Source organism: Neolamprologus brichardi, unplaced genomic scaffold, assembly GCF_056152115.1.
Source record: "Neolamprologus brichardi isolate AB-2024 unplaced genomic scaffold, ASM5615211v1 NODE_ptg000033l+_length_6344489_cov_1, whole genome shotgun sequence".
NCBI classification, from domain to species: domain Eukaryota; kingdom Metazoa; phylum Chordata; class Actinopteri; order Cichliformes; family Cichlidae; genus Neolamprologus; species Neolamprologus brichardi.
In genome coordinates this window covers 2,535,718-2,549,130 of record NW_028270137.1, presented here as the reverse complement: position 1 = coordinate 2,549,130, position 13,413 = coordinate 2,535,718, and positions in this window count along the sequence as shown.

Below are 13,413 nucleotides of genomic sequence, written 5' to 3'. Positions count from 1 at the left end.
AATCGAACTGAGTGGACAGGCGCCTTTATAAAAGAGGTAGGCACAGGCCTGTTGATTTGATCCGAAGTGTGCTGAATTGGACGATGAAATTAAATGTCTATTCAGTAAAAGTTGCCGGTGAGTGTCTGTTTTGATTGTGATGAAAATCTCATGAGTTTTGAAACTTGAAATAAGCTTAAAGGTAAAAATACTGAGTTAGAGTCTCAGGTAAAGGTAAAAATACTGAGTTAGAGTCTCAGGTAAAGGTAATAATACTGAGTTAGAGTCTCAGGTAGATGGATAGGGAATTGGTCAGTTTGGGAGTTAGAGTCTCCATTGGTCTAAAGATTGCATCTGTGTTGGTCATTTTGCGAGTTAGAGTCTCCAATGTCGATAACGTTGCATCTGCATCAGTCATACTCTTGTTTTTGGGTGTTGTCTGTTGTTTAAAAGTATTATAAATTTTGTTAGAACGGTGGTTGGAGTCCACTAAGAGGCGCATAGCCCGGAGGTTACGCTCCCTCCTGGCCGCGGACGCGCGACCTTGACCTGTCGGCGAACAGGGTTAGTTCAGTTGGCTTGACTGTGGGGTACAGGGCATCCTGGAACAAGCTAGGAGTTAGAGTCTCCTTATCTGCGCTTTTTTGGGCACTGTAAATTGACTTAGGGATTTTAGAGATGAGGCCAGATACAGTTAGAGTCTGATACTGGTTAATTGATTACAAAAAAGTTGGACTTTCTTCGGTTGGACCCGTTAACTTAAATTTGTCAAAATTGTGTAGGCGCTAAAACTTTCAGGCCTGAGAGTGATTGTAAATATAAGACGTCTTTGTAAAATAATAGAGAGTTGAGTGTGAAACGAGGCTGTGTGTGACGACAGCGCGCTGCAAGCTATTTTTAGACGGTGTGTGAACATGCAAATGAGGTGGTTGCTGTGAAGCCCACAGAGGACTTCCTGTTTAGCGTGTTATTGAGTTTTATATACGTATGATTTGCAAACAATGATACATGCCTGTAATTAAAACGCTGATTTTGCTGATTATAATATTACAAATAAAGTTTTGAATGACTACGGTGAATGTTTAATGTTTGGCTGAGTTTTGATATGGGAGAGACGGCTTCGCAGCTGTTGGGGGTAAGTGACCGGAAACTTGCATGCCCATAAAAGGCAACTGCCTGACTGTGTGAACTATGCACCAAGAGAGAGAGTAAAATCTAGGTGGATGAATTAAATGGATGTTGTAAGAAAAATAGTAAATGAATGTTTTAGTCTCTTAATACAGGTGGATTTCTCTCAACCAGGAGACCTGAGTACAGCAGCAAAAGGATAGATTAATAAAATTGGGACGACACACATGCCAAGCTCTGGCTCAAAATTTTACAGGTTGACCTATCACTTTGTCCCCACCCGAAAAAGAAGCTTAAAGGACATCTTCTCCTCCAGTTATCGGTTACCATCACTGGAAATTTTCAGGCAAGTTTTTCACTGAATTGTTTTTGGCACCATGTGTCCCTGAATCTCACAAGCAAGCTCTAATTCCTGGCTGAAGACATGGAATGCTGTTATTTAAGGTGGGAAATCAAAATTTGGGAAACAAAATTAAAAACATACACAATTAGAGAAATGCCTTGTTTGAGAAAAAAAGTTAAAATATCCCACCCACAAACGCACATACACGCAATGAAGAAACAGCTTACATTCATGAACACGTGAAGATTTTCCAGCAAGTTTAAAGCAGCGAAACTTAACATACACCTGATGTTAAATGATAAAGTCTATCCACTACTAACAATTAAACTCTCTGGGTTGCAGGACAACAACTTGACTTCAAAAAGACAGACACTGGTAAATCACAAACCAGTGATGAAACAACAAATTTAGTGGTTAAAAGAGTCAAATTGTGACATGTTTTCCTCTGATTGATTAATATAAGTGATTACTGAATGAAATAAAATTCCTTTTTTGAATTATTAAACATGATCTTAAGAATTTTAACGTGTACCTGTGTTGTCCTGTCAACTTGGTGGGTTATGAGTTGATTATATAGTGAGAAAAAACAAAAAAAGGGGGGGAGAAGGCTGACACAGGGCCTGGCCCCTCTCTGAATAACATAGCCAAAACAACATTATTTTCAAACAACATCATTTTCCTGTTCGTCTGTTTTTGTTTTGTTTTTGTTTTTTCTCTTTATGCTTAATACAGGCTGCTTTGTCGGCCCGGAAAGCCGAGGCTGACCTGGACTCCTGCTCTCCCCTCTACCATCTTTGCTCTCCCCTCTACCATCTTTGATGTGACCCTGACCAAATGCTACAGCAGCTGGACCCACAACAACAGCCTGAGAATGTCAACAGTCCTGCAGGAAAAAGATCTCATGCAGCGGAGACGGAGAACGTTAAATCCAAGGCCCGTTTCACTACACGGGGGAGATTTCCAGACAGCTTCAGCTGACAGAGCTGTGACGAGACGCCTATTAAGCCCGGATGAAAAGTGAGGCCGAGCAAAAGAATGCTGACCTTAACAACTCTGCATTAAAACTGTGCAGGACAGTGACGGACCAACACGGAGGATCGGGCAGCAAAAAGGGCGTGCCAGAGACACGAGGAGTAACTGAGGTCAGAAGGCACCTCAGATTGGACAAAAGCAGCAGAAGAACATAAGCTGAAGGCACAGGTGTCGGGGCTCAGCCAGGAGCTGACCTCTGAGAAGAGCCGAACAGCAGAGCTGCAGAAGGCCGTGGAGCAAAGCAAGGAAAACATCAATAAACTTCAATCTGACGTGTACGGAAAAGACTCTGAGGTTTCTGCCCTCAGTGAGAGCTCAAGACATCAGAGCAGAAACTGAGCATGGCTCAGGAGGAGCTGGCTGCTAATCGAACCCATCAGTCAGGCTTAGAGTCCCAGATACAGGACTTGAAATCAGCCCGGAGCTTGCTGGAGCAGGAGGTTGCCAAACCTGACAAGAAGCTCCAACACAGGAGCAAACCCTGAAGGACCTACAGAAGCAAAAAGGGTCAAGTTAAGGAGAAGCTGGACAAGGAGAAGATGCAGGACACTGGAGAAAAGGACTGCCTCAATTGGGGCCAGAACCAGTATGGAGAGAACTTTGGGCAGCAGCACCAATGGACCCAAATGGACTGAAAAGGAGGAGAGCAGGACCCCAGAGCACGCTTCAGGCCATGGTTTACCCAGAACACCAGAACAGGAAAGTGATGAACACAAACACACACACACACAAACACACACATTTACATACACTGACTCAGAATCAAGAGAAACACACACATATGAACACATATGCACTTGTTGATTGACTGAGAAATGACACACACACATGCACACAAATCAAAATGCTGATTCAATTCACTGAGAAGTGATCCACACACACACTCACATACACACATACACATACACATGTTTGTGCAATGAAGAGTGATACACACACGCTGCTGCAATGAAGAATGCTTTACTAACAAATGCTATGCTGATACGCAAAATGCTGCACACAAACGTCCAAATACAGAATTTGTTACAACAACAAGAAGCCATTGATTGTTAATTGGTTAAATGCATTTCATGACACCCAGAGGGCATTTGTGTAGATTTAGGGGACAGGGTCTGGAGCAGTTTGGTTATGAAAACAATGTCTGTGAGTGATGTCTGTTTATGGCTCAAGGCCTCAACTGAATTGTTTACTGTGCTTCACACAGCCTGATAAGGAGCAGTGGTACAGAGTGAAAATGATGAATTAACGGTGTGAGCCTTACTTCGGAGCACCACATTTTTGTGATTGAGATTTAATTGAAGGAGGAACACACTAAAAAAATAATAATAAAAATAAAAATAATAACAATAATAAAATATAAAATAAAAAGAAGAAAAGGGGGCCAGCCCTTGGATTTACGTAAGCATCCCACATGTATTTAACACAATTGCCTCAGGCTTTAAAGATCTGTACAAAATTCAACAGGAAATCATAGCTTCCCTGTATTTCCTACATTGTTGGCATGCTGGTGAGTGCTGTTGCTCCACAGTAAGAAGGTCCTGGGTGCAAGTCCACAGTCTGGCTAGTTTGCAGTAGTCTCTCTCTGGGTATTCTGGTTTCCTGCCACAGTGAAAAGTCATGAAGCTATTAGAGTTAGGTTAATTGATGATTCTAAATTATCCGTGAATGTAAGTGTAAATGGTTGTTTGTTTCTAGGTGATAGACTGGTGACCTGTTCGGGGTGCACCCTGCCTGGTAACGTATCACTTTAGAGTTATTTCCCAGCCCTCGTGCAATTAGGATAAAGATAGGAGGATGGTAGTTGGTGTAGACCCATTCAATTTTTATGGTAATCAGAATTTAGACTTTGTTGAACCGTAGGCAATATGAAGACAACATGTAGTATTTAAGGGACCGAGTAGAATTTGGATAAAAGTTATTGAATAGTGTTGAAAAAAAATGACAGAATTGTGAAGGATTAAAATATTCCAGGAGCTTAACTTACTCCATCTGAACATGTCTTAATCATGTAATATGAACTCAAAATGCACAGGTTTACTGAATATGAAAAGGTTGTGTTGATTTAACTCAGTTGTTTAAGTTTCTACCAAAGCAAAACATTTGTGTGCAACTAGTGTCCACTATTGACTGAAGTAAGTCCAACATGTTTTTGTCAGTGCAAAAAGAAGTTACGGTACCTGTATGCTTACACAATATTGTCCCGGGACGGAGAAAAACTTTCTGGTGAAGTTTTGGTTGATTTTGGGTTTTGCTTAACACTAGGTTGATTTTATCAGTGAGGTTTGGATTGTTTTCTTTCTCTAAGAGAGAGAAAGATGGTTTTATGCTTGGACATGTTTCCAACGGGCCCCAGTATTTGTTATTATATGAGTATTTTATTGGTTACGTTTGTCTTTGCTTTTGTTACAGTGCACTGAAATAAGAACATCTGAGAGGAGTGATCCACCGGTGGTGATATTTTGGTATTTTGTGAGTTCCTGATTTAACAAATCAGCTCTTTAATCCAGGCCTGAGAGATTGAACTTTAAAGCGCTATAAAACATGATTACTAGAAACAGTTGCAAAGTATTTTTCTCCATAATTATAATGGGCTCTGGAGAAATTCACTTATATGGGACATTGATCACATGAGAAGTCCTGAGCCTAAAAGGATTGCAGCGAGTCAATCCAGTCCAAAAAAAACAAGGAACTGTTTTCCTTTAAAATGATGACGTCATCTTGCTGGTGATGGAGCCTCGAATAGGTTGCGTGTGAGACTCCATTATCAGCAATATCTGGTATGAATGTGTGTGAATGTATGCATGTGACTGGACTGTGATGGACTGACGACTAAATGTTTAAACTGACTTGACACTGAGACAAAAACGGTACCGACTTTAGGATTAGTACATGTCTACAAACAATTCACCCAGCTTGTAAAAGAAGGGTGGATGTTTTGTCTCGCTTTGTTTTGTTTTTGCAGGAGTAGGAGGACAGAGACTAGGGGGGGAGGCTGTAGTTTCACATGAGTGTGAACTGCAGACTTAACCCTTTGGTTGCTAATTTTGAGCTACTGATGTTTCCATCAAGAAAATTGTGTTTTATTAGCTGTGTTTCGATTAATGTATCACTTTATATTGTTGGGAATGTTAAATGCTAAAGTGAAGAGAAGCTTTGATTTCACTCATGACTGAACATGTTATTATTAACCATAGCGGGCCACTGTGAAAAGTCAATCAATTTTGATAGAAAAAGCAAGAAAAAACTCTATTGATACCTACACAGCAAATCCAGCATGTCCAAATTAACACTGTCAGATTTGATTTCAACACTTTTAAAGTGTCTATATGGGTCCATACCAGAGAGTGTTAATTTGACTCTTTTTGGAGAGTTGGTACGTTAGCTCTGATTTAGTGTTAAACACCAAATCTCTCTGGAGTTGATAATTTGGCACTTGGTGTTAAGAGTTTATATATTAACTCTCAAAGAGTATTTTAGTTTGGCTACGTAAGAGTTATCTTCTAATTAATTCTAAAAAGCGGGAATTTTACTGTTCTGAACTTCTAGAAATTTCTTTTGGAAATAAACATTTACTAAAAAGACACAATGGTTTTTGAAAAACATTTATTCTGAACTGTGCACCACAATTTCAAAACATTTTCTGAAAGATGTAACAGTGTACATGTTCTCACTTTCATTACAATTTCGTTTATCAAAAGGTCTGACATAGGTGAGCTGGTAAATGCAAATAACAGCATTCTCATCACTTATTTCAATAAATACAAAATACAATATGCATGTCCTTCATTCATCACTTTGTGGAGCTTCGACGCACTTCTGCTCTCCCCCATATTCCATCTTCACAAGCATATCCTATGTGGAGATTGAATAAAAATTAGTTGACACTAATTAATGGCACAAATCAATTGCAGCACAGTAAAAAAAAAAAAAAAAAAAAAAGGAATCCTTTTTGAGCCATTACTTGTGTAAAGTATTTTCCCAAAAGACAAGGACACAGACAACAGGTAATACTGAACTAAATGTAAAACCTCAACCTTTTTCATTTTTACCTAAAACCGTGTGCACAAAACTCTGGAGGGATCTAAATGCTAACGTAGAACTCAGTCGGGACTTGGGACATCGGCTACTGCTGTTTGCTCGTTTTTTATGGGAGATCGTTTTCAGGCTTCAAGTAGCACCATTATATCAACATTTCACATTCTAGACATTGTTTTAAGTGTATTTGACCAAGAAATTTGACTGAAAATTCACATGCAAGCTTTTTTTCAAGGCTGTGGTATTTGCCCGCAAACAATACCTTTCAGCTAGCTAAAACAGAATATTATGCTATCAGCGAGCAACATGGCTAATGCCTTTCACACAGCTTTGTCTCAACTCCAAAGAGCCACAGAAGTAAAAGCTAATAACAATAATTGAAACAATCTTTGAAAACATGACTTACCAAGCATGGCAAACAACTCAAATATGTAGAGCAAAATGTTCTGAAACGGCTTCACTTCAGCTTCGATTGGAGCCGTGCTGGGGGCGGAGTCTGTGAATTTACTCTATTGGTGTCATAGCCCCTGTAGGAGTTCAGAGTTAAGAGGTCAAGAGTTAATGTTTCCATTGTAACACCTCCAGATTTGAAATAGAAACACTCATTTTTAACACTCGATTTTAACTACTATCATTTTACACCTCAGAGTTACATTAAAAGAAGGTGACTCTACTTAGAGTAAAATTAACTCTAAGACTACTAACACCAAAACATTTAACACTTTTGAATTTGCTGTGTATGAATAACAGGGGAATGATAGACTTGTCACATTCAAAATAGAGATATGTAATGACAAACCTTGGTCCACGTCATTTAGGTTCTCCATTGAAATAGTCAATAATTTAGAAAAGTAAGATAGAACCGACAGGGGCATGTGGTGCTGCACAAGAACAAGAGCAAAATAAAGAAAAATTATTGTGTTTAGCTTTGATAAATTAAAATTAAAATGTACCATTACACTCAGAGGATCAATATGAAATTCAATATATGCTAATTTTGTATGAAGTACATGCCTGATGACTGTTCTGTCCTGAGCTTTTGTTTTTACGGCGCCCACTTGACCACACCAACAGTTTCTCGCCACCAAAACGGGGTACTTGCAAAGAATAGGGAGGAATATCATCAGAAGTGGGAAAGGTAAGCCCCGATGGGGGTGATAATGTAACACACCCAAAGAAAGATTTTAGGTCTGACCAACCGTCTCAGTCGTGGGCAAAACGATGACAGTCAATAACATTCTAAAAGATAATTTAGTGACAAAAAATATCAAGAGATAAAAGATAAAACAGTCCAGTGTCCCATTCATGAATCAAATAAAAACACACAGTCCCAAGGCCAGAGCCAGCTATGCCACACGGCCAGTTGCACTCCACATGTTGCCTTTAACAGGGGTAGAAGTTGTCCTTGGAGACCAACTACCCTGCAAGCATATAGCCAGTGATCACTCGAGCCTGTGAAACTCTGCTGCCTTTAGGCTGTGGCATATAATAGGCCCTGGCCTGCACAGAGAGACAAAATGACACAGCAGTGTTTGTAGTGTGGGCTATAAGTAGACCAGTGTATCAGTGCAATCAAGTACACCTGCCTCTAATTAGTCCAACCCCATTCCAGCCATTGGCTAACCAAAAATGTGACACACACACAAAAAACCACTCCCAACCCAGTGCAACTTCACACAATAATATGGAGCTGAATTAACACAGGCACACTAGTCTACCATGTTACAATAACACCATTAATTTCACGTATGGTCAAATTCTTAAAACTTGACCCCAAACATGAAAAATTCTTCAAACATTTAGAGACAGAGTGGAGTTCTAGATAAACATAATGCAACAAATCACATAAGGATGGAGCGTTGAAATTAATAAGATGGGGAAATAACACGCAGGAAAAATGTTGATCATGTTGAATATGTTTATTCCAGTGTGCAGAGATTGGCTAATCTGACCAGGAAATGTTATAAATGGATTGTCGGAACAATCAGCGTTAAAATCACCTTTGACAGTCCAGACTAAGATGGCGTTGGACATCTTCAGGGCGGAAAAGGGTTGGTGTGACCAAAGTGTGGTTTGGCTTGTTGTATGTATATTTGATAATGATATAGCTCTGGATGGACCAGTTACCAGGGCATGGAAGGAGGACAGACTTATTAAATGAGGAGAAAGAATTTTCTGGGATTGGAGATCCTGTGGGTGAGTGGTTGACTAAAAGCATGCATAAAATAAAAGCTATTTTTTGTTATTGATTGGTAATAGATTGATAATTGGCCACATTCACAGTTGTATTGACTTGTAGTGGATGTAGTCTACTTCATGTTTAAGCACTCTAATTAACAGATTGAAAATAGTGACATTAAAGGAAGAATAGGCAGCGCCACCCTGTCAAATGCCAGTGCCGGTGGGGCTCAGTGATGAATCAGGTGAGCTGGATTCATGGCTGAATCAAAACATAGAGGCCCCTGCTGTGGTCAGTAAGGGATAAAAAGGGTGTGTTTTACTGTTATTTTAGCATCAGCATTATTGTTACATCAGAATCATATAACAAGCATTGCATTGAACATTTATTGAAGCTATTGACATATTAATATTTGTATTACAGTGATTGTTATAACCCCATGTTAATCTTCTATCTACAGGTGTCAAAAGTAGTCAACAAGTTCATGTTGAAGTGAAGTTCATAATAATACAGGTTTTGTTTGTAGACGATTGTGAAGACGCAGGCTCTGGGCGGAGCCAGGTGTTGAACAGATCTAACATGACAATTAAATTGATTTCATTCCCTAACACAGAATAACAAGACTGGAGCAACGACACTGGACAGGAGAAAGTCTGATACTTTCTAAGATATGAGCTCGCTAACCTTGTTTTTTAATTTTCTAGCTTAATTGAATGGACACATGTTAGAATTAGAAATGGCTAATTTGTTTTTGATGTCTTTTATTAGAATGAGTGGTTTTAATCATTTTTATATATATCTTGCAAATGTGCTTATAATGAGTTGGCACTCGGTCTTTTGAAGGTCATAAGCTTCGTTCGGCGATAGTCCGGACTGATAAAGTGTAAGAAATGCCTTGAGTGCAGCAGGCTAAATGCAAACACGCTTACACACACATACACTAAATTAGGATAAGTCCTTGGGACATTCTGAATATTCTAAACAAATTCTGAATCACCAAAAGATCAGTAGACAGCAACATTAGATTGTTAGAGCTGGGAAGAGAGGTGTTTTGGTTTTCTGTCTCTTACAGAGAAAGGAACAGACACCAGACGAGGTCACAGATATACGAGGATCCTTGGCAGCAGAGACAGACACGGTGACTGCTGAAACATCAACTGGGTTCAAGTGTCATGGCATTTTGGGCTCCAGTTAGTCACGTAAAAAGGATGGATCCCATAAACACAGCGATAACCACGAAGGGGTTGACGGAAATCCAGGAACACCACACCAACGACGTTCGAGAGGCTGTTGGTCATAAGGAGAACACCTTTCTGTTCCTTTTCCTGGGGAACACAGCTGTGATCCCAGAATACACAGATCATTGTTTGAAATCGGGGCAGAATAATCCCCTGATCTGTGCAACGACTGAAGGGTTGTCTAACCCCTGAGGTTGAAGGAAACAAGAGCAGAGAATAACCGACTGGAAGACACTGGTGCCTACAGCAATAAAATAAAGGTTAAAAGCTCCTCGGACAGAGGTTCTAGTCTGAGTACGTTTGGAGGGTATAAGGTAGCACCGAAATAAAGCTGTGGGAGAACTGGGGAGTGATGGGAGTATCATCTGTACCTACTGTTGTTGTTGTAATAAAAGTTTTTCTTGCATCTGAACTGCGTAAACACAGAGGTCATCTCACATATGGTTCACCCAACAGGGGGACAAAAGGCCTCAGGAGTAAGGAGAAATGAACCCGGCAACACTGGATTGCAGGGTGTAAGTGAGCTCTTTATGTCTAAAGAGCTCATCAGGGGGAATTGTGGGATTATGATATTATTTTATGCCATGTTAGACCCCTAATTAAAGATTGTGAATTATTATGTAGTTTTCAGTTTGCATTATGCTCCTGAACTAGAAGAAGGTGATAATTATTACATTTGGTAAACTGATTTGCATTACATTAGACTGTTGATTTATTGTGAATGAATGATATTGTTTTATGATGCATTATACTGCTGAGTTATAAGAAATACTGTTCACAGAAAGTCATCGTCTCATTTGTCTGATTAGAAGAGAACAGAGCATACTGCCCCATTTCATCAGGAGCAGATAAACAGGGAGCCAAGGTCGTAGCTTAGGCGCTGTGTGAGAAAGAATGTTTAGGCTCTGATGATTAGGAGGGGGCCACTAGAGGCTATAAGAGTTTGATCAAGGCTCCACCATTTTGAGATCTGATGCTGTCTGTGTATGGTGTCCATCTCCCACGCGTGTGTTCATTAAATCATCGTTTGACTTGACCCGGCCGGACCAGTGTTGTTATTTTGGTTTTCCTCTTGTATCCATTCCCAATATTTGAATCCGTAACATAAATTAATAATAATATTTTCCATTTCAGTTAATCAAATGTCCATTTAAGTTTCAAAAATGGGTCTTAAAATGTTGTGTCTTTGTTTCCATGTAAGGTAAGACAAGAATGTTATTGGGTAATTTCATGTTATTGCTTGTGCTATTTCTTTGGCTATCTGCATGTTGCGTGCACTTGAAGCTGTTAATTTTATAGGTTTGTGTAGTTGCATATTGTGGTCACTTGGGGGTGGGGGGGGGGGGGTGGGGGGGCAGTTCTTAAGGGTTAACTGCAGTTTTCCAAAAAAAGACTTAACAAGAACTGCATCTCGGGACTTTTCTTTTTGCTGTGAATGTGGAACGGGAATGTTGTGAAGGAGTTAAATTGTTGGTAAGGAATTGTTAAATATGCACATAACTCATTGAAACATATTGGTATAATTGTAGTGCAGTGGCAAAACGTCAGTATTTTAACAAGATGATGTATTTCTGAAATGTATGATGCAAAGGACCTGTATGTGCAGCGTGGAGCGGCCATTTTCTCCATGCAAGGGATGAGTTGCGAGATCGTCTGTGTGCTCCAGTATCCGAGTGAGCTGAGATTTCTGTGGAATGTAAGTGTTTATAAAAATGTATGTAACACTTCCACAGTTTTTAAAGGAGCCTTGTGTGATTTAGCTCTTTGTATTTTGTTCTGCACAGACAGAGGTCACTGCCGTATTTTTGTGTTTTGTATTTCATTTCCTTTATTCCTCGTATTGTATTGGCGCATCTTCGTTTAGTCGGTTATTCTGTTACTTTGCCACGTTACCTCTCGTGCTGTCGATATTCAGTACAAGTCCATATGGCCGCTGTTTGACAAAAGTAAAGGTCAAAGGACATTTTTTTTGTTTATTAAGTCGGCATTGACAATAAAACTGCACATTAAGAACCCAGTAATTGTGTCCTGTGTGGCTAACCATTTCCCAGGCTACAGTATGATGTCATATAGGCATACAGTATGATGTCATATAGGCATACAGTATGATGTCATATAGGCATACAGTATGATGTCATCCTGTGTCCTCTGACCTGTTTGCCACTGAAAGGCAGTGTTAGAGGGACACTTTGTGAAGTAGCGTGACATAAGCAGTATGGAAGGTGATAGGAAGACAGCATCTGCAGACTGTTCAAGTTTCTTTTAAGTATTCTTTATTTTCTGGCGTCACCTTTCAACAATTATTTCACAAAACATAAGAACCTCTCAGTCAAAATCTCACCTGCTTTATATAAAATTCTCCTCACACCTGGATCTCATTAACCTCCACCATTGGGAAAACAGGGTAGACTAAATAACACAGTCTAGTCCAAAGAAACAGGAATAAAATCATTTTTCCACTTAACAAACTCATTCACCCAACTAAACAGTTTGAAAAGTCAATCTCTTCACTTACAGACTCATGAGGTTATTTTAAATGAAATAAACAATTTTACACAAAAGAAACACCCCTTCATTTGGTTACACCCAATTGACATGATCAGTGACATCATATCCTATAAAACCAGGAAGTACTGGGGCGGCCATTCCCACATACCCGTTTTACACATAGGACCTGTCCAGAGGAACACACAATGGTAACTATAACCAAACTACATAAACAAATGAAAGATTCAAATTAATTAATGACGAAGTGACATTTAGCTTTAAGTACATTTGCACAGATGAAATGAATATAACCAATGCTACCACAAACAGACCCGGGATAGTATGTAGAGCCAAGGCTACATGTGCTGTGTTTACATTAAAGCATTATGATAAACTATAAGATAACAGAACACAGAATAACAACATACACAAGTGACAAATGGCAAATGACTTATCTCCTAGCCACTTTGTCACATTCCCCCCCCCCTTAAGTCTGTTACTCTTCATAGGAACGGGAAAGGAAGTCTGCCACAACATTCTTTTTCCCTGCTCTATACTGAATCTTAAAACAATATGGCTGCAGTGAAAGATACCACCTCGTGATTCTTGCGTTGGTGTCTCTCATTCTGCTCATCCACTGCAAAGCTCGATGATCGGTTTCAAGCACAAATTCACCTCCCAGTAGATAGTATTTCAGAGTGTCCAAAGCCCATTTTATTGCCAAATCTTCTTTTTCAATTGTGGAATACTTCATTTCTCTTCTGGAAGAGCTTACGGCTTATGTACTGCACAGGTCTTTGGTCCTCTCCATCACCTTGCAGCAACACAGCTCCCATCCCAACTCCTGAAGCATCAGTCTGTACAATAAATGGGCACGTAAAGTCCGGACACTGCAACACAGGCTCATTACACAAACAGTTTTTCAAATCCATGAATGCAGCCTCACACTCTGGAGTCCATTTAATTTTGTTGGGGCATGATTTGCAAGTTAA